Source organism: Microtus ochrogaster (assembly GCF_000317375.1).
Source record: "Microtus ochrogaster isolate Prairie Vole_2 chromosome 6 unlocalized genomic scaffold, MicOch1.0 chr6_random_2, whole genome shotgun sequence".
Taxonomy (NCBI): Eukaryota; Metazoa; Chordata; class Mammalia; order Rodentia; family Cricetidae; genus Microtus; species Microtus ochrogaster.
In genome coordinates, this window is record NW_004949095.1 from 892,382 (window position 1) to 913,398 (window position 21,017).

The following is a 21,017-nucleotide window of genomic DNA, read 5'->3' on the forward strand; positions in this document are numbered from 1 at the left end:
GGCAGTCCTCCTGGCTGATGGCAGTCCTCCTGGAAGACGGCAGTCCTCCTGGAAGACGGCAGTCCTCCTGGCAGAGGACTTCAAGCGTCCTTCTAAGTGACTTTCCTCCCCGGAGGCCACTGAAAGCTTTTAAGGGACAGACAATGGAGATGAGGAAAAGCTACTAAATGACTTAAAGGACTTAAAAATTCCTCATCAAACAGGGCAGTTTCCAGTAAAACGATACTCGGTCACAGAACAGCAATGCTCCAAGGGGGTCAAGGCAGGGTGTAAACAAGGACACAACACAGATTCCGTTCCTGCCCCAGAGAATACAATTTCACCGATTCTATGTGACATGGGAAATAAGGGATTCACAGAAGTTTTTGTGGTGTTTATTGATTAAAGAGGCTAACCAAAGCTTGCTTTGAGACACCAATCAGCGAAAAGGTACGTCCAGTCAATACGGTGGCCGAAACGCCTCTTTCCTCTGGGAGATGATGGGGGTCACGCTGCTATAGCATGAGGCATCTGGGACATGACTTTGTCACAAACAGAAAACTCAGGTCATTTCTAGAGCAACTCCTAACTCGCTGGTTTGACATAACCGAAACAGACCCAGGGACTCTCTAGTGGTGACCCCACTAATGAGAAGAGGTCAGGGCATCCCTGGTGATGACCTCAGTAATAACAGGGCGGGGGGGCTCTACTCCAGTTCCAGTCTGTGGTCTCAGTCTCAGGTGGCTAAGGTAGGTTGACTACACAACAGTAAGACAAGGAGGCAAGGCAGTGACATATTATCCTTCCTTCCGTGACAGTTCTCCTATCAGCCAACATTCTACCTTGTCAAAAAGAAGGTCCCAAACTTTCTATGGAAAGTATTCCTCAAGAGTGCTTCCCTACCACACAGCAGCTGTCCGGGAATTTAAGAAGAATTCCGTATGTCACCAAGGAAGCCATTCATTTAAGTACCCAGCCTTAGCTTTGACCTGGGATTTGAACCTCACAAAGTATTTGCCTTGAAGGGAGGGAGACTGAGAGATCACTGGGGCACTCATTAGCACTTTAATTTCTGTCCAACAACAAGCTAATATTAACATTTATTTCTCAAATCAAAACAGTTTACAAAGGCTGTAACCAGTCGGCCAAGCGTGCACTCGTCCCGTTTATAAACATGGGAAGCCGAGTTTTCTGATGCCAGGCTTTCACTCCTGCCCTTTCTGTGAACTCGGAGCAGAAGAGCCTTCGATGTGCCAAATGCTCACTGGGAGGAAATTACACAATGAGCTTTAAAGAAAAAACTGTCTCACTGTGTAGCTGAAGCTGGCTTTGAACTCTCGATCCTCTCAAATGCTTGGAATGACAGGCATGTGCCACCAGACCAGGCCCAACACATTTTTGTTTGGGGGCATGCTTTGCAGCCGTGCTTCCTCAATCTTTAGAGAGACCTTCCCCCCCCCCCCATCAGAGCCACAAGACATTCAACAAATGTTGATGGGCTGGCTGAGATTAAAGACAGTGTTCAAAAACCAAATTAAAAAAAAAAACTTAAAATTACACTTAATGTACACCATGCACTTGTATAAAAATGTCCTTACATAGCACAGTACGATGTAAAAATGATTAGCATCATAAATACCTTAAGACTCTTTTTTTAATTATGTGTGTGTTTATGGAGGAGGCTGTACAGCCGAGGGGAGGTGCCTGCACAGGCTAGAGGGGTGCCAGGTCCTTGTTGGAGCTACAGGCAGTTCTGTTTCACCCTGCATGACTGCTGGCTATAAAGATTAAAATAATTCATTAACTGGAAAAAAACAGGTTCTATTCTAAGTTGACCTTTCTAAAACCTTTCATGAACATCAAATTTCATTAATTTTAATGCTGATGTAGACAAACAGTATATAAAAGTTAAAGCAAAAGAACAGGCAATCTAGATGTATTCTCTCCCTTCTCCCTCTGTGTGTTGGGCCTGGGGGGGGGGGTATCTAGGGGCCACAGACCCCTGCAGTATGCCAAACCTACAATGCAGATACTCCATCACTTACTGCAGTAAAGCTCACAGACTTCTCATTCACTGTAAGATATTGCTAACATCCATTTAAACGCATGTCTACTGGGCAAATGACACACATTCTACCACATGCACTGTCCCCACATTCCATTTACCTGGCAAGCTGCAATGGGACCAGGAAAGTAGAGGAAAAGACAGCAGGAAGCAGTTTGTCTGGAGGAACATTGGCCCGGCTGACTCCAGCAAAGCCACACCTCCCATGCTCTGCATTTGGCTGATTCTAGCAAGTTTCATAAAATGGGACTTCTTGAACTAAAACTTGGGGGACCCTTTGTAAAAAGTCTAAGGTGACAGCTGTATCAGGCATCTAGCCAGGACCCCACCATGCTGTCTTCAAGGCTCACAATCTCTGAACACACAATCTTACAACACACCGTCTAAGCATAAAATTCTTCCCTCAGTTCCATGCTCTGTACCCATGTCCTACAAACCAGTTAGGGGGACTTAAGATTTCCAAAATCCAGCCAGCGCAAGCCCTCCTTTCCCACTTACAGAACTTGTAAGCATGCCCTGCCTCTTGGTTCAACCCCCTGGCGTGAGGAAGTTGCTAGGCACTGAAAGGTAGCTATGTAGAGAGGCATGATCACACAATTAGATACAAGCTCACAGTTGCTAATCCTTGGCTTATAAATATATTAAACACAGGGATCTTAATTATGACTGGTATTGTATGTATAATGCTTAGATAACCAGGAAAGCCTTTTCTGTTTAAAATTGTTCTCAGAAGAATTAAAGTATTAGTTTCTGGGAAAAAAAGGGGGTCTACTATCAATGCTGAGTTCAGTGGTTCACGGGTATTAAGAAATCCAGTTAGAGCTGGTGACACACCACGTAAGTCTGATGATTCAGAACCTGTGTGAAGGTAGAAGGGGAGAACTGACTTTACAAAGCTGTCTCCTGACCTACGTAGGCACCAAGAAATGTGTGGATACATGTGCGTGCACACAAGCACACACACACACACACACACACACACACACAATTAATAAAATAAAAATTAAAAATAATCTAGTTAATCTCTTTGTATTGTTAAAAGTAGTATATAGCAAAGTTAAAATAATATTTTACTGCCTGACTGATTTCAAAAGATATATTTAATCAGAATGATTAGGAAGAGAATGGTCTTACCACAAATGCTTTACCCCCATATTTTAAAGAAGTCACTGAAAAAAAAAAAAGAGAAAACAGGAGAACTTAGAAGTGGAGCAGCACACACAGGTCCCTAAAGAAAACTACCTTTAAACACGCTGTCACATCCCGTCTCTCCTCTCTTGCGGAGATGAAAGCCAACAGAAAAGGGGCTATGCAGTGTCCCTGCCTCCATCTCCAGGCAGAGCAGGGAGTGAAGTCCACAGCAAGGAAGACCAGTCCTTGGAGGCTCAGGGCAACTTGCACTCAGCAGCTCCGAGTCTTAGGCATTCTCAAAGATGCTACAGAGGTCTAACAGGTGAGTGCACAGCCCTGGAAACCTATGGCTCAAGCCCACAATAATCCTGGGTGGTGATGTTTGCAAACAGTAGCACCTGAGGGGCCCAGCAGAGCCTTCCCATAAGATGGGAAGGATAAAGAGACATTTTCCACATTGATGGCAGGGCAGGGCAGGGCAGGGGACCAGAAAATGGTGGGGATCTGAATCACCATAGTCTAATAGTTCTGGGGAGGAATAATGAAGACAGGAACTGGTTAATGGAGCACTTTACTGAGACCCTATAAGCCCTAGTATCACCAGAAATGCACAGCAAGCAAATCTGATTAGTGTCACATTCCCAGAACAGACAACACAGGGCTGGGAGCAAAGCAATCGGCACCAAGTACATGGTGGAGGTCGGCTGAGCAAGTGCGGGGCGGTGACAGTCTGCCTAGGACGCTGTCAGACACAGACTTAAGAGACATTCCGGTAAGAAAGGAAGGAAAATCTAGGCGAACTGAGAGGTGTGGCACTGAGCAGAAATTACCCAAACCTAGCCTCTGAAGTGTTGATGCAGACAGGAAGGCAAGAAGTAGACAAAAGGTGCCTAGGGCTGATACAGAGGGAGGACTTGCAGGCCAGAGGCCAGAGGCCAGAGGCCAGAGGCCAGAGGTGAAGACTCAAGCATGCAGTGGAAGGGAAACGTAGTAACTGAGGACGGTGTGAGGCGGTCCAGAGCGTCCTTGAATCACACAAAGCTGAACTAAGATGAAAGTCAAAGGCTGACTTCTGAGAAAATGCTCATTTGCATACACAAAGTCCTACACCTCAGAGGAATTAATTATTTTTTTAAAGAACTATGAACTGATTACGAATTCTAGAATAAAGCATGAACTGAAGAGAATGGCAGTTCAGAAAGGAGTAACCAACTGGAGAGAAGGCCCAATGATTAAGGACACCTGCTGCTCTTGCAGAGGACCCAGCAACCTCGTGGCTGCTCACAGCTGTCTCCATTCAAGTTCCAAAAGATTCAGAGCATCTTCTGATCTCCACCGGCGCCATCCATGCCTGTGGTGCACATACATACATGCAGACAAAACTCATACTCATAAAATAAAATTAAATTAAAAAAATAGGCAACAGAAGAAGATACTGGATCAATAACAAAGTCTAGACTACAACGACAGGCCACCCTTTCTAAAAATGTGCGGTGGGGATCCTGGGAAGGACAGAGAAACGAGAGTTCATTTTCAAGTCATGTTTCGATTTGTTGCTGTTTCTTAATATTTACTTCTGGAAACTTAATATATATGAAGTAGAGAGAACACTTAAGTGTGAAGACCTGAGTTCTAATCAGCAGGTTCACTAAGGCTGAGTGCAGCAGCACACAGATTGATGGGCAAGCGGGAGGTAGAGTCAGGACCATCTGGTAGCTCTTGTGTGGGACCAGATAACCTACGGTAGGCAGCAAGGGTCATGACAAACCCTGTATCAACAAGTTAAAAAGCAAGAAGTGATACTCATGGTTGTCCTCTGACCTACAGAGGAACTCTGTCTTAGACTCGTCAACACACACACACCGCATGCATGGCAACAACAAAAACCCGCAGTCTTTTATTTTTGTGTTTACTTCCATAGGAAGTTTTCAAGTATGCCATGAATTTTAAAATGTCTGCCATTAAAACTGTCAGAATTACACATTTCTGTGCTTTCTTCCAGGAAGACTCATAGAAGAGAATTCTCTACTATGTCAACTCCAGGAATAACTATCTTTATCTTGTAAACACAGTCTTGTAAACAGATAAAGAAATCACATTTCTTTATCTTGCAAGAAAAATATTTAGTCAATGACAGTGCCAATGTAACTATTAACATAAAATAATGCAGTCACTCAAGGCTGCACGTGACACTGTAATTCTCACCATTGTCCTCACATGACATCCATTTTCAAGCGAATACACTCAATACATCAACTGTCCTTCTGAAAACCTACTTCAGGCCTTTGACCTTTCTCTTGTCTATACCCCTAAAGAATAAATTTTCCTCCAACATTTATATCAAATATGGTTCAAAGCATTAAGTGTCCCTGTGTATTATAATTACCCAGTCATTAGAAATAAATACCATGTCTAAAACAAGGCAACTTTTGATTTATAGAGCTGTAGTTTGGGGCAAAACTGACCCAAAAAAGTAAATAGATTTTTCATTATAAAAGTGCACATCCAGAAACTGGCATCTGAGAACCAGCGGCTTTCAGGGCATTTGTAAGCACACCTAAAAAGTGACTTCTGTTAGGACGAGCGTTAAGTCAAATAGCCAGCAAGTGATGCCAGTACACAGACCAGAGACAAACAACCACTGTAGAGAACAAAAAGGAAAGGCCCAGCTCAAGCATTACCTCTACTGCTAGGGTTTTTTTCCCACCTCTCATGGAAGTAGTAACCCACCATGCCTTGCTATTTTCTCATTTGCATCCTGTCTATTTCAGCACAAGTCATATTCCACATGACAGCTGAACAAATGCTTAAATCATTCTAGGTGTTTCCATGCTGAGAACTCAACAGGTGTATGATAGTTTAGTTTGGAGACTCTTACTTTTATCTTCCTTGTCTACCTCCACTCCTGGTTAACCTCCTCTCTGAGAGCATTATATGTTGTTCCCTGTGGGACAGCACGGAGCATGCCATTCATTCTCCTCCTAACAATCACATGACCTGCACAGGAAAGCTAGATATGACACCTTCATTTTCACATTATAAAGAACTAGGTTAGAATGTAGTATGACCTCCCCCGAAGTCTCCCAGGCAGTAAGAGGGTGTCCTGGAGTCCACTTCACTGCAAAATGATGCTGAGAATAACAGACTGGGGTGATTATTATTATAACCTGGGGAGGAAGCCCAGAAAGAACATAGCAAGGATCTTCCTTCGCTGAGCTCTGGATCACTAAGCCTGGGGTCTCCATGCAAACTGGCTTCATAGGAAGAAAGAACCTCCTATGAAATATGGCTAACACCTTCAGATGAAAGGCTTGGAAGGAGCCTGCACTCCTCGAGAAACAAGAATTCTTTGATTGAAAGAACTTTAATACCTGCTTATTCTGGAAAATCATGCTGTGCTTCCATTCCTGCTTGTGTGCAGCCCCCACCAGGAATGGGGTGTCTCGCTTCAGGTACACTAGAAATGGGTACCGTTTAGACTTTGTTTAGCTATCATGGCCCAGGGATTTGTTTCTGAGCTGCCAGGTCAGCAGGAACCTACAGTTGCTCGCATCTCTTCAGCTGCTCTGAAAGGCCAGCTAGACAAATGGCACTGATGGGATAAAGAAGTTCAAGAGACTTCACTAATGTCCCTCTAGGGATGCTCTGGACAGCTTTGGGAAGAAGGGTTGTAGCACCCACAGGAGAAAATCAAGACAAATTACAGGAAAAGACCTTTCCCAATTTTCCCAATATGTCAAAGAGCCCTGTGTTGTGGCATAGGCCTGTACTATCTCAGTACTTTGGAGTCAGAGGCAGGAGGATGATGAGTTTGAGGCCAGTCTGGGGTACTAAGAGAAACCACAGGCTCAGAAAAAGAAGCAAAAGTAGAAGTGGATATAACACTGCTTTCAAGGGTACAGTATTTACAACGGAATCTTAGCTCTGGAACCAAACAGGAGCTCATGAAAATTGCCACAGGAGGTGGGGCCCTCTGTGAGAGAAGAGAGGAAAGCTGTTACGGTACTTATAGACTTTATTCTGGTGAAAAAGAAATCCAGTACATCCAGTGGTGAACAAAACTTCAGATTGTAAAACCAGATGATGATACGCATCAGAGCAGTTCTTGTCATCCCCAGTTCCCAAACCGTGAGAAGCTAAGGAAGAAGATCTTATCTTATGCATAATAGTCTCACCCAGAGCAGTGTGTGCAGGGCGTACCGACAGCCTACAGAAATAAACAGACTGCGGTAAGAATAGACATGCTAACGAAATGATTACGGGACTTTGCACCTAAACTTTAGGGAAGTACCTGTGAGCAGGGGCTCTCAGGAAAAGGCACGGAGCCATTCTTCCCCAGCATGGCGCACCTTCCCTTCACATTCAAACCCAGATACCGCTGCTGCCAAGACCAACTTCAACCTACAGTGCTTCATACAGAATTGGAAGGGGGAAATGAAGCAAATGCTTCTACATTAAAAAGTCACACGATGTTTTTAATTATTTCAAACATTGTTGGTCTAATACCAAGCTCTGACTCACAACAGTCACACCTGGAAACATGCAACTCACACGGTAACAGGATAAACTGGCAGACTCCATGTCACAGCCCTTTCATTTAGAGCTTCCTCCTTCATACACAGAAAGTTTTTCAGCACAGGATATATCCAGAGAGATGCAAATAAGGACCACCTATCAGGTGACATGAAAGGAGACAGAAAAGGGAACCAACAAAAGAGGGCAGGGGAGGGCAGCGTGGAGGAGGACACAAACAAGGTATAGGATAAATACATATTAAAATGCCATATTGAAGACAATTAATTACTTTGTATCCTGACTTAAAATTAATTTAAAACAGAACAGAAGAAGATTTTCCAAAAACTATCAACTCTAGAAGAATAAAGACTTTAATCTTCACAATCAAACTAGTTCAGATCCTCAAAGTATTTAAAGATCATCTAATCCAAGTCTTGACCCAGAAAGCATATGTCAATCACTAGAAACATGGGATTGGAGTCAAGCTGGTAAGTGCCCTGGGGAAACTAATGACCGGTGTACATAAAACCCCAGTAATTCTAGGTGCCTATAGCAGCCAGGACCCAGAGCCTGTTAGCCAGAGGGTTGGGTCATCAGCATTTATGAAGATCATTTAATGCTCTATATTTCTCATAAGGTTTACTATATCCTCTTTTAAATATCACCCTCATATAAATCAAGAAATTCAGAGATAAAGGGACTTAACGGAGGTTCTATTGCCAACAGACTCAGAACTTGCCTCGCCCAACTTACAGTCTACGATGGCATTAAGTATTATGAGCAGCTGCTATTTGAATGAGTGTTTATTATGTGTCCAGCTCTAAGCATTTATAGACATTTTTCCATTTAATCCGATCACTCCCACCTAAAGCTTCACTGTTTCCACTTTATAGACGACTATCCTAAAGTTAGGTCCTGGGTGACTTGCAAGATCACCCAAGAGTAAGGGGAAAGTCAGGACTTAACTCACGAGCCATGTGACCCCCACAGTCCAAGGAGCACTTCCTTATCAGCCTCTTCTATTTACTGATCACACCATAACTGAAGAGAATCCAAAGGTTGGGCTGTGATGTCATGGCTACCTTCCATCTTACCAGAGAACATCAGGCCAATATCCAGACCTGCTGGACATGAGATACTGCAAAAGCGGACGAACAAATTACTTTAATTATGTGTAAACCTTCTACAATAATGACAAATTTTAGATTATCTTGGGGTTTACAGCAGTTTTAAACACACTAAGAAGTTTCCAAGATGCTCAGAAGTATACATTTATTCCACAATGCTTACATTGCTAGTTCTGCCCAATCATTGATAAAGTAGGAAACATAAAACCTATCTCCCAGGGCTTCAGTATAGGATTTAAGGAAGGTCATGTATGACCTTAGCTTCCATGCTTATAATCACTCAAAACTTTTAAAATCACACAGCACTGCTACTGCCTTCTCATTTGGAATTGGACCTAAAAAGGAACAAGGTCCTTTTAGGCTCACTGAGAATAAAAGAATAAACAGTCCAGGGTATAAATGCCAATTGTGTGAAAGTCTAACACTGGAAACAAGCTCCTAAAGTTAGGGCAGAGCTGATATCTGATTTCCAAACAAAACAGATGCTCCTCCCACCTTTTCCTAAAATGAACACACACACACACACACACACACATATACATATATATGTATATATACATATATATGTAGTATCTCTCAATAGAGGGAAGATTTAAGAAAGAGCTGTGGGAATTAATTAATGGTAAAAGAGAAGGAACAGACACAAGCAGAGACAAAAAGGGACTAGGAGAAACATGGTAACTCACTAAAAGTAACTCCATCACAAAAATTAAGAGGAAGCTGTACTGAGGTGAAATGTCTAGTTAGCTCAGGATGGAAATTTCCATTAACCAACTTGGCCTGTTCAGAAGGTACCCCTCCCCTCCATGCCACTCCAAAGGAAGCAAGTGGAACTTCAGCTCCCAAGTAGGCTGAGCTAAACAGAGGGCACTAGACAGGACCCTTTAGGTTCAAACATAGAAGACACCTCTCCCAGTCTCTGGAATCAGTATTCTAACAGAAATGCTAAGCCACTCCAGGACTGGACCTTTTTAAGAGAAGCTGGAATCTGGCTAGTCTCTTAGCCAGGTATCTTTCATTGAACAAAGAAAACTAGGTTTCTGTTGTATGACAAAACTTTCCTCGGGGAGACACACCCAAATGTCTACTTACCCCAGATAGGGATCCCACAACAGAGCAAAGAACAGATACCACCGAAGTCCTGTGAACCAATGCGCTCCACTGGGTTCCTTACAGCAGGAGTATAGGTGAGGGGTTCCTTACAGGGGCAGAAATTACTCAAATGACTCACCAAGGCCCACCCCAGCATAGATGACAGCTCCCAAAGCTGGAAAACCCGAGGCACACTGCACAGCCTGCAGGCAGCTCAACAGGCTGGGATGTACCCTTCCCGAGCAACTGGTCTGCTCTCATAGGGATGTTCGTTTCTGCTTCTCGCAGCACGGTTTATCTGTGAGTCTTCTTCTGAGCCCAGCTGAGTCTTCTTTGCAGCTTCTATTTCTGACTCTGGCAGGGAGGGGCCGAGTGAATCTGGTCAGTTTCAGGAACTTCCCCGAGCAATTTTGAGCTGTTTACCTTCCTGTTTAAGGAGTTTCCCTGGAGGATGGAATGTTGAATCTCAGACAGTTTCTTAATAATGTTTACCATACTTAACAGTAATTGCTGAATGCCTAACTTAAGGGAACCTTTAAGTGACACACAGATCACAACCCCCACTCCCCATTTTTACACACACACACACCACACACACAGTTTTCACATTGTACTTAAAAAAATCTTTAACTTTCCTCAAGGCAATATGTAAACAAATTCCTTAATTAAACAAATAAAAAAATAAGAGCAAGTGTTTTCTAATGCTTTTGATTTTGAAGCGAGTTTCCCAAGGCCATCAATATGTACTGTGGAGGAGTCAGAAATCACTTCTTATAACTCTATTCCCCCAAAATCATCTTAAAATCCACATTAGTGGCTCCCACCCTCATGTGACTTGGCTCCATCAGAACTGGTGGAGCAGAACCAGGACACATGTCTAATATGATTCCTCAAGTTATGGTATGGGGAGAAACCAACTGACTATCAATAAAGCAAACTCTTAATTTCCTTTTTTTCTAAATCAACCATGAGAAACAAAAACTCTTAAGGAATCATTAGATTCTATTTTTATCCCACTGTTCTTTGCATCATAACCCTAACTGTCCTTGCAACCCTGAACACATAAGATGATGTCCCATCACATCATGGATGTCCTGTCTCTAGTTCACAAACTGTCAGACTGGTCTCAAGTAGCTTACAAATCTTATTAACAGTTTCTATTTTAACTAAAACACAGAATGTAATCCTGGTAGAGAGTAGGTTTAGGGAGGGAGGGAGGAAGGGAGGAAGGAGGGAGAAAAAGTAAAAGCTTTCCGGAGACTGTGATAATCAGGTAAAACAGTGCTTAAAGTCTGGGCTGTCCTGGAGTAGGTTCAGCTCCATCACACACAACCCTCTCACCCTCATTTGTGTTGATGTAGAAACCAGGGCCTCCAGAGGCAAGGCAAACCTGTTTGTACTGGTTATTTTTCTCAGTGCTGTGACATTCCGGAGGGGGGAGAAAATTTAGGGGAAGGAGTTCACTGTGATGGGGAAGGCACAGGACAGTAGCAGAGGTTAGCCCACGGCAACAGGAGCATGAAACAGTTTGTTTCTGGATGGGAAAGCAGAGAACAGGACCATAGGTAAGACTAGCCTAGAGCCGTCACAGCAAGCTCTAGAGACACAGGCGTAAGCTAGGCCCTACCTCCCACCGGATCCATGATCTTCTCTGACAGAACCACCTCAGCACTGCTCAAGATCAAAGAGTGAACCAGGGTCAGCACCAGGATTTAAGGCGGACCCATGTGAAGAAACAAGCCAGGGACAGAAAAATGACATTCTTAATGACGTGTCATGACTGCAGCCCCACGACGTAGCTTCTGTTATCTGTTTGTGATGTTGTGTTTTTTTGGTCAGTGGGGAGATTCTTGTTGCATTTAAGGTGACCGTATTCTTGTGTCTCTTCCAGTTGCAGAAAGCTTTGCCAGGGACTTCAGATTGGGTCTGGAATGCCTGCCAAACACCTACATTTTAAAGAATCAATCCTAGCTTGGCACTACAGGGAGGTGGTAGATACTTTAGTAGAAGGTGGGGCCCACGGGAAGGTTTTAGGCTCTAAAGGGATTATGGGTTCAGATTTCCTTCTCCTTTCTGTCTCTCACACGAGGCACAAAAAGAATGAGCCTTGTTTACCATGTGTCTTGCCGGTTAGTACTGCTTACCTCAAGCAGTGAACTGAAACATCCCAGAGCCAAAATAACTCTCTTCATAAACGATTGTTGTATTATTTTTAATAACACAAAGGTATTCAATAACAGACAAAGCACAGTCCCTATCCTCCAGGGGTGCACAATCTAATAAAAAGGTACGGCCCATCAACAGTGCTTCCAACCAGAGGGTCACCAAGAGATCTGCCTGTGTATTACCCTCTGCAAAGTGTACCTCGTACTGGAAGCCAATCTATGCCTGACCTTGAGCAATCTTGCCAGCTTACTCAATATGTCTTGCTAGGAGGATAAACTGCTTTCTCTCTGCTGGGAGGGGAAAGCTAGAAGCATTACGCTGGGGAGCAGAAATGGCCACACATGCAGAGGGACCCATCTGCCCTTCCAGTAACACGTCATCCGAAAAGAGAAAAATAGGGGCTTCCCTGGGTGACTACAGAAGTCCCGAGACCACTTCCAGCTCTTCAATTCGTAACAGCTGGAAAACAAAGCAAAATCGACTTCTCAGTGTAGCACCCCCTGAAAGTCAGCAAGCACAGAGCATGGAAATGAGCAAAGCCCCGTGTCACACTAACCTGGAGGAACAAGTCAGCTCCTAAACGCAACTGACAATGTGAACTCCAACCGCCTCTTTTTGTTTAAGTTTTAAAATGTAGTCATTTATTTATGGCATGTGTGTGCATATGAAGACTCATTCCATCAGAGGTCAACAGAAGGGAGAAGTTCTTGCCTTCTACCATGCGGGTTCCAAGGATCAAATCTCAGATCGCTGGGCTTTCTTAGTGGCGAATATCTTGGCTTGTTAACCATCTCCTTAACCCTTCCTCTTTCTTGACCACTGGGGAAAGTTCATAAAATGGTGCATGTGTTGTAGATTACATGTAACTTCCCACTGGCCCCCGCCAGCAAGCATGCATGCCGTCTGACACCTCCATGTCTCCTGTCCACTTCAGCTGCAGTTGCTCCCTGTCTTTACACTCTGGGTGTGACACCAGGAGGAAAGGTTCTCAAGGAACAGAGGAGCCAAACACAGGGAGTTGAGATATGAGGTGAAGCTAGCCAAGTGTGGAGGGGGGGTGTGGGAGACACCTCTTGTTAAACAAAGATTTCCTTATTTACTCCTGGTGTTTAAATGACTAGAACAAGAGCCTTGGTTTCATACTTCAGGTCAGTTCTGTGTTCCCTGTAGGGTAAGCTTGATCCAAATACCAAATCCCTTTTGTGCTTACAGGACAATGTTTGTACCCTGAAATGTGTGTGTGTGGTTGTGTGTAATGGAGGAGAGAGGCTATTAAAATCCCTTCCACGGTGGGATTCTGATGTGGGAAGGTCATTTGTCAATCTGTTGTTTCATTGGTTAATCAATAAAGAAAACTGCTTGGCCTGATAGGACAGGAAAATTAGGTAGGCAGAGTAAACAGAACAGAATGCTGGGAAGAAGGGAAGTGAGGCAGACGCCATGCCTCTCCTCTCCAGGGCAGACATGATGAAGCTCCAGACCAAGATGGACGTACACTAGAATCTTTCCCAGTAAGACACCACTTCATGGTGCTACACAGATTATTAAAAATAGGTTAAGCAAGATGTGAGAGTTAACCAAGAAGAGGCTAGATATAATAGGCCAGGCACTGTTTAAAAGAATACAATTTGTGTTTTGTTATTTCAAGGCATAAGCTAGCCAGGTGGCCAGGAGCCAAGTGGCAGGAACGCAGTCTGCCTGCTCCTTCTACAGGATTCAAGGAGCTTGCTCTTCTGAGAAAAAAAAAAAAAATTCAAGTGGATCCCACTGCCACACCCTCATCTAGTCTCCTCTTTTCCACAATGGGCAAAAGAGCCTTTAGGCAGTCAATTCCACACAGCTGGCTTTTCCCTACCCTTCAGCTCTCAATACAAAACTCCTGGTTGAGAAGGATCTCCCAAGGTACGTGCCGGTATGTGACCTAGTTTGTTGACTTTATGGCACTCACTAGTATCTGAGATGTTTGTATGAAAACAGTTCTTTCCTTGGTTATGGCTGCCACTCGCTCTTAGGACAAGGTGTCCCATGAAACCAAGCACCCTCTGTGTTGTTCTCAGCTGTGTTTCCAACCAGAGATCAGTGGCCGCCACTAGGATGTGCTCGATAGAATGTTTACGGAGTGAAGCACACACTTTGTGGTCTGCCTCAGACAGCACTGATCCTGACCCTCAGTGCAATTTCTGAGGCTGAATGGAGGTTTAAAAAAAAAATAAAGATTCTAGACCCTGTCTTTGGATATCAACTATGATCATGAAAACATCAAATTTGCACTCAAAATTCTTGTTCTCATCACTGAACGTAGCAAAAGAAGAAAGAGGGAATTCCTAGTTACCTCAAGGATTTGGCAGACCTCTTGAGTGCATACTTTAAATCACCAAAAGCCTATACATTTTGCAAAGGCATGGGGCTGTATTTTTCCTTCTTCCTCACACAGGCACCAGATCTTAAAAAAAGAAATGATGAATGGTCATAGACATAAATATTCCAAGGCTAGTGATTATCAAAGACGAACTACAGACCACTATTTGGGGAACAGATGCTGGTGTGTATGTAGCTCATTGACAGGTCCTAACCCCTATCAATTTCAGACCTGCTTTATCAGTCAAGAATCATTCATAAAGTACTTTATAAATTCAAACTTCAAAAAAATATTAATTTAAAAATCTGCTTTTTAAAAATAGAAATAACTGACTGGAGACATACATTATATTTATAGTCACTTTAATGAAAGGATTGCCACTTCATTAGTGATGAGACAGAAAGAAACACTAAATTCTTACAAATAATAAAATATATCATGCTTGAATTACAATTAATTTCTGAGTAGGGGCTTAGAATGGATGAATCCACTAGAATTGACTACAAAGTTTCTTATTATGTGATAAACATTCACAAGGACACAGTTTATAAACTGATCCTGCCTAGGGTTGCCAAATTTGGCATACATACCATACATACACAAAAATCTCCAGTTGATTTGAAAAATGGGTGAATTTATGGTAGATAACGTTGTTAAGTATATCCTAAAGCAGATCATATTGGGTAGACTTACACTAAAAATTATTTTCTGTTATAAGTAAATGCTTGTAATTGTGGCTTTTTATATACTGTACATTGCCTGGCGAGCTTAATGTTGTCTGACGGCTATCCTAAACTGCTAGAATATTCTAATGTTTCAGCTGACTATTAGGACAGCAGATTCCCCGTCAGTGCCTTGAGTTGCCCTCAGACCAAAATTCAGCAATTCTCTGATGACAGATGGTAACAAATGTGACTAAGCAGACACCTCAACACAACATCCACAGTGTCCATGGAAACACATTCAAAACTGTCTGCCTACTTTCCTAAACTAATTTAGAATCATATAATCACAGAATTTTAGAATTGGAAACCTTCAGAGATTCTTTTTTTAAGAAAAAAAAATTATGTCACTTGCAAATGCAAAGAACTTTCCTATGACCGAAGTCAGCACGGGGGAAGGGACGGGTGTGCTCAGCACATTTAACTTCAGAGGAGCCAGACACCAGGCCTCTGCGGCTCCAGATTCTCTCGCCCCTCCCAGTGTCAGCAACTTAGAGGCCACCTTGATGAGTACATCTTCAACAGAGAAGAAATGGACTGTGAGCGTCTCTAGACTGAATGGGCACCAAATTCATCGGTGTAAGCCAAGTGTTGGGCACCCAATGGGTGTTTAAGATGTGTCTTGATGAAAACTGAATGACCACGTGGTCTGGAGTCACTGAGACCAAATATGGAGGAACCTAGGTGAGGAAAACACCCCAAGAGGGTAGACCTATGCGTACGGAGGTCACAGCTCTGCCTGCGGTCCTCTTCCTTAACTGGGTCCTCTCTCCGTGACACCCTAATGTTAAAACAGCCTCTCATCACTCCCTGCATCTGGATCCCATCCAACAAATCTCGTTCTTCATTCTGTTCAGACTCTCTTACTTCCTCACTGTCACCTAGTTTATCTACTCAGGCACAGGCCAGCAGACCATGGGCTTTGCAAGAACCTATGTCCTTAGGAAGGAACAGTATCTCCAGACACAAAGGGATACTGGAACAAACAGCACCCGGAAGACAGGAGAACAAGAAGCTCGGGGCCAACCCTGGCTCTATAAAACAATCAAAAACCATCTTGGGCTCCATGAGACCCTGTTTCAATGCAACAACAATGAATAAATCCTTACTTGGATGCCTGGAAAATATTAACACAACTCAGTGCTCATGTAGTTAAATGTGTGTGTATATTTTATTAATTCAGACGCCTGAGGCACAGCTAGCATTGTCCAAGCAACGTACTTCCCCTCCTCATCTGTAGCTGCTCTGATCATGTCTCTCACACTGCTTAGGAAAGGGAATCTTTCCTTCTGGGCCCTGGTCTCCATCTATACTTTTCCTTCTGAAGCTGCACACTACGGTCATGTTCCTCTTTGTGCAGCAAATGTGTTGATCTGCAAAGTTTCATCCATGGTCCCCTACATGGTGATAAGATAAAGAATTCAATGGAGTTCTGCTTGGGGATTTTCCAAGGGTTGAAATTTAAAGGGGCTATCGTTGAATGGTCGCTCACCAGAAATAAATTACTAACCTCCAAGATACTGACACTTCACAGTGTCCACAGAAGTGGGGTCTATCATCGCTCTCATTTTAGAAATAAGGGAAGAATGGTGAAACCCAGAAAGGTAAAGTGTCCTACCCAAAGCAAAACAGCTGGAGCCGAATTTAAACATGGGCCTCTCAATATAGTTCTAATCAAGTAAGTGAGCCTTAGAGAGTAAGTGGACAAAGTCATTTCCAAGGCCAGTCCAAGTCTATACAAAGTTAGGATGGTCACACCCAAAATAAACTAAATCTAGGAGAAAGGGCCTAGAAGGTTAAAGAAGAAGACAGCAATCCAACTTTTCCAATCACGGACAACAGGAAAGGATGGGAAAGGTCAGATATGTAAGCCTTGAACTAAAGAGCTGCTCAGCCTACATTCTGGAGCTGCAAGGTTGGAATTCAGGAAGTGGAGCTGCCTGGGGCCAATAGCTGGAGGGAGACAGGGAGTTCATTCACGTCAACTCTGCCGTCAATGGTCGGGAGCCAAAGGCTGCCTAGGACTACCAGGTCAAAGAGAACACCAGGCTTCCGGATGCCATCACTCAGTTTTCTACCCCAAAACACCTCCCTGGGCTTGCTAGGGGAAAGAACAAGGACAAATAACAAGAACTATCTAAAAAGGGGAGAAGGCGGTGGAGGACAGATGACTTTCTGGGAATCTCTGGGGATCCACAGAGACCACAAAGTAACTGCAAACACAAGGAGACAGGTCAACTTTCTTTTTTCTCTGTCTTTCTTTCCAAACTGGAATAGATTCAGAAAACTAAAGAAGTGGCCAGGTTTCTGTCAAAGCTAAAATGGAGTTTTAGCAGAGATTTTTATAATCACAAGACACTAACGGGGACTCACTAAGAATATCATGTCAAGTTAACTTTTATATCCTATTTCTGACAGAGCCATTGGTGAGCAGAAAAAGTCTTGTCCACTTGGGGTGTCAAGACTCTTGACACCTGAAGCATATAATAGCAAATTAAGAGCTGAACTCTGCCCAAACAGAACCTTCTTGAGACCCCTCTGCCAGCAGCCCTCTGAACATCTTAGCATCTCCCTCCCAAGGGGGGACAGTCACTTGCTGGGGTAAAGGTAGCACGCCCAATGGTTGTTTTACCTGTCTGAAGCACCCAAGTCAAGGTAGTTAGTGTAAGGAGCACACAGTACATCCTGCCTAGGAGACGAAGTCTTGGCCTCTCCTCAGAGAATGTTGAGTTGTAGTCTGAATGAGAAATGTCCCGATCAACTCATGTATTTGAACACTGTCCCTCAGTTAGTGTTGTTGTTTAAAGTTAGGGGACCTTTAGAATGTGAAGCCTTGCTGGGGACGGGCTTTGAGAACTCCTGGCCTGCTCCATTTACAGTTAACTTACTCTGCTTCCTGTGTGTGACTAAAATATGATCTGTGAGTTTCCGCTCTTGCGGCCTGCCGCCATGCCTTCTCCATGGCTGTGGACATCTAGCCCTTTAGAGCTCTAGCCAAACTGAAGTGTTGTCTTTTTTACAGCCATTGTATTTACCACAATATCAGAAAAGCACAGGCAGGGATTGAATGAATTAAGAAGCATACAACTAACGTCAGGGTGAAGAAGGGATCCTATTGGATGTTGTGAGAGAAGGCATTTCAGAAAGACGTCCTTAAGCACCAAATAGCACTGAAGCCAAGAATCAAGGTAGGGTTGGAAAATTAACAGCTAAGAAGACAGTTCTTCTGAAAGAGATTGTCAAGCTCAGCAGGTGGACCAAAGGCCTGTAAAGCAGAAACAAAGCACATTTACCCAGAAGGCAGGCTGTGGAGAAAGCCAAGCCCTAGAGGGGGGTGAGATGCCGGGTGATGCCTGATCCAAGGGCAATGGGCCTGGAGCTGAAGGGCTGGCAACAGGGGAAAGATAAGATCTGCTGGGCTCTGAGAAGAACCATTCTGCCTGTGTGTGCAGAACAAATTGGGGGATGGGTAGATGGGGGGGGATGGAAGCCCCCAGTGAGGAGAGTCTCTGTAATAATCCTGGCAGCTTCAGTTAGAATGAACAGATGCGGATCACTCCTGGGTCTGAGGGTTCACAGTTGCATAACAACAGCCAAGTTCATTCATGCTCTAGTAAGAACAAGGAGGAAGCACTCCTCGGGGCCATGTTTTTCCTTGGCTTGGTCCCTGTCCTTTTCCAACATCTTTATCTTGATGGGGACGAAGCCAGAGGGAAAACAGCAAAGCCTCCCACGATATAATTTTGGGAGGGATGTTCAACACCAGATCCAACCGAAGCATCCTTTGACCTCTCTCTAGACTCAGGCAAAGGTGGGATTCATAAGACAGAATCCCTCTAGCCTGTGTTCTCAAGGACCTCTCAGGCTGGGGGTACATCTGGGCAAACATTCACCAGGCTGTGATAAGGGCTTCCACAGCACTGTAAACACGCTTCCCAAAACATGTCCTGACAAGAAAAGTTAATTCTAATCCAGAAAATATGAGCTGTTTTTCAAAAGTGGCCTCTGGCCTTGCTGTTACAGGCTGGTAGCATCACGAGTGGTGGGAGAGGAGGAGGAAGGGCTCTCCTCACAGCGTGGAGAACCTGAGGAAGGTGAGAACAGAGGACAAACATCCAGCAGGAGTTCAAGGGCAAGGCCTCATCCTTATTTTAGAACATAGGATTAGTGTCCACGTGCTGGCTTACAAGTCACTCCACACACATGGCCTGTTTAATCTCACATCCTGATTGGTTTCTATGAATGCTGCTAGCAGCCCCTCCTCCATCCACCCACCCACAAAGGATAGAGTCATAAGACAGAGCCAAGGAAACAGGTTCCCCTCAAGAGCTTTTACTCCACTCTGGATCTAGGAGATCGTGTATAACCAATGGCGTGACATTTAAATGAAAGTGATGGTCCTCCATTCAGATTTTAAGACTCTTCCAGAGGTAGAAGAATGGAGAGAATCTGATGCTGGCCATTCAACACAGGCTCACAAATAATCTGCTTCATTCCGTGCATCTTCGTTATGACTGGTCAGAAATTCTGGTCAGGGCCCTTCTAGAGAAGAGATCGATGAACTGATGCTGAAGTCAGTGCTATCCAGCATGCCCACACACTAGCTCTACAGCCAAGAGTCAGTAAGCACTTCATTCCTACGAGGTTCAGTTTGGGCATCTTGAAACTGGTCCAACAAAACTCACACAGGGGCCACTGGGATACAGGCATGACGGTCACATGAAGCTGGACCACTGCACTAATGTTAGTTAGAACTCTAGCTCATATCCCTATCCAGATCGGAACACAACTGCATCAGAACACTCAACTTTTGAGAGATATTAAAAATGTGTAGAACATCTGGGAGGAACTGTGAGACAGACAGCTTAGAGCCTTGCAAGTCTGGACACTGGGGAAGCCTGAGTGCCTGCCCTGGCTCTGTCACTCAGCAGCTGTGTGATCTGAGGCAAGTCACAACTGATTTGTGACTCAAATCTTACCTTAGAGTGATGAGAGCTGAGATAGAGGTTCCAAATGACTTCCAAGCCTCACTCAGCTCCTCACTCAGCTTCTTAAATTTTACAATCTACCATATGAGGCTCTCATAAAGGAGCTAGTTTCCCAGAGAAGAAAGTCCTCTAACACAAGTTTGTGAACATGAAAGATGTTTGCAAGGAGATGAAGACACACAATGAGGGAAAGAGAGCAAAAACAAAAACAAAAAAACTACAACAACAACAACAAAAAAAAATGGAACTAGCAAGACAAGGACTCAAAGAGCAGATTCAGGCTCAAGCTAAAAAACAATTTCCAGTCATCAGGATTATTCAACAATGGACAAAAACAAAAATGAACACCAATACATGGCTACTGGGCTGTGAGATTCTCAAGGCAACGATCCTGCTCCTCAGCTTTACATCCCCAAGACCTAGCCTCATAAGGCACAGAGGAAACACTTAAGGGATGGGTGCATGCGTGGACGATGGAAATGGATGGGTAAGAGAGAAGCAGAGGGGAACAGAAAAGAGGGAGCTGTCTGATGAGGCAGTGAACTTCCCATTGCTGGAAGGTTCAGGCATCAGCTGGATGACCATCTGTACGGGCTGCTGCAGAGTGGAATTCTATCCCGTGTAGGAGGTTCCACTAAAGGTCTATGTGGTATTTATTTCCTAGCTTCTCTCCCCACTAACTCATCCTACATATTTTTGTCAGATTAATCTCCCTAAAGGACAGCTCTGTTGATGTCACCCTCCCACTCAGAAATTTTCAATTTCCCTATTCAACTTCCCATTCCCTATTCAATTAAATCCAGAATCCTAGCATTTGAAGACCCTATTCCTGCTCTGTCTTATGAAGTTGTTCATCTGTCAAAACCCAGCTTA

General features: G+C 43.9%; 1 protein-coding gene across 3 annotated transcripts in view; it reads right to left on the reverse strand.

Moving 5' to 3' along the window:
- The window catches only part of C6H1orf21 (chromosome 6 C1orf21 homolog), a 205,812-nt gene that overhangs the window by 147,288 nt on the left and 37,507 nt on the right, over positions 1 to 21,017 (reverse strand). Inside the window, exon 2 of one of the 3 annotated variants that reach the window (XM_026787592.1) lies at positions 10,049 to 10,353. The exons of 1 other annotated variant lie outside the window; for it this stretch is intronic. The gene's annotated coding sequence lies outside the window, so the exon portion shown is untranslated. Of the gene's footprint in view, positions 1 to 9,909; positions 9,931 to 10,048; positions 10,354 to 21,017 lie in introns of those variants that run through there. One more of the 3 variants, XM_026787593.1, reaches the window with a different exon arrangement.